This window comes from Sesamum indicum, linkage group LG6 (genome assembly GCF_000512975.1).
Source record: "Sesamum indicum cultivar Zhongzhi No. 13 linkage group LG6, S_indicum_v1.0, whole genome shotgun sequence".
Classification (NCBI taxonomy): Eukaryota; Viridiplantae; Streptophyta; class Magnoliopsida; order Lamiales; family Pedaliaceae; genus Sesamum; species Sesamum indicum.
In genome coordinates, this window is record NC_026150.1 from 6,937,925 (window position 1) to 6,938,259 (window position 335).

A 335-nucleotide genomic window follows, 5' to 3' on the forward strand; every position below is an offset into this window, starting at 1 on the left:
ATATATTTACTTAAAAATGTAAAAAAATTATATATTTTTTTGAATTTTTATATAATTTAAATTCAAATATTTAATTAAATTAAATAATATTTGAATTCAAATACTTTTTGTAATTTTTAAAATTTAAATTGAAAATCTATAATTATTTAATCTAAAATTATTTTTAATTAATTTAAATATATATTTAAGTACATAATTATTATAATTATCTAAAATTATTCTTAATTAACTAAAATATATATTTAATTATTATAACTATCATTTTAAGTACAAAAGAAGAGCTTTTTTTTTATATAATTAGTATAAAGACGAGATAAATTATTGTAAGCATTTGA